Genomic DNA, 1075 nt, shown 5'->3' with positions numbered 1-1075 from the left:
AACATTTCTCCACAGTTGATCAAGAGGATTAAGGAGACCTATTCTTTTCAAGTGGTCACATCATCCCTATGCTGTTTGGGAGTTAGGACCCCGCTTTGCCTGAATGACTTACAGAAGTGTAATCATACTATTTATTTTATTTATTTATTTACATGTGATTTCTATACCACCCATGACCCCTAATGGGTCTCAGAGCGGTTTATATTAGACTACATCTGTAGTCGAATCCTAACTAGGGCCACAATTTGTGCGGGGAGGGGTTACCTAGCAGCACCTGGATGGCGGCTTTCTCTCCTTCTTGGCGGCTCGGCGCAGTCTCGGCACTCTGGGCAATCGGCGACCATCGGCTATGCTATTTCAAGATCTGACACAGCAAATCAAAAAATGGGGAAAATTAAATTACTCATGGATAGATAGGTATAACCTTAAGATTTGTCATGACTGAGTTGAATTGTTATTTTTTCACCTAATTGCTCAGTTGTAAAGACCAAGGAACCCTGTCAGTGACCCTCCTGAATGGTGAATTTTCTCAAAGGCCTTGGATGTTATTTGTGCTCCATTCTAGTTGCTACTATCTACCTGGCTGGATATTGGTTTATTTTTAAGAGTTTTGCTGCAGCAAGTCACCCACCTGTGTACTCTTCCTGCATCATCAGATGCAGTCTGTCTATGATTTGCTCTGTCAAAAAGTAAAACATTTGAGACAGAAGACATTCCAGTCAATGCTGCCTTAAAGTAATAGGGAAAAATCCTACCAGGCCAAATAAATAGGGATGGGCACGAACTGGCTCACAAGCCAAAATTCGGCATGAACTTGGGCCAGTTTGGAGCCCCTGAGCATTTACCGAACTTTTGTCTGGTTTCCCTGTTTGGGCCGTTTAAATCCAACAGCTGAGCAGCACAGGTCCTCAGCTCACCTGTTAGGTTTAAAAAGGCTGCAAGCCATTTCACCAGTCAGTTTTGCTTCCAAGCAGGGGGAAGTGAAACAGACTGGTGAAATGGCTGACGGGTGCACCCACCCTGCTGTTATGTAGAATTGGCTGTGAGCTCTTGTGAGTCAGCCTGAGATCAGCAG

This window comes from Gekko japonicus, unplaced genomic scaffold, assembly GCF_001447785.1.
Source record: "Gekko japonicus isolate JY-2015 unplaced genomic scaffold, Gekko_japonicus_V1.1 scaffold582, whole genome shotgun sequence".
NCBI lineage: Eukaryota > Metazoa > Chordata > Lepidosauria > Squamata > Gekkonidae > Gekko > Gekko japonicus.
The sequence above is the reverse complement of the archived record's forward strand: the minus strand, read 5'-3'. Positions refer to the sequence as shown.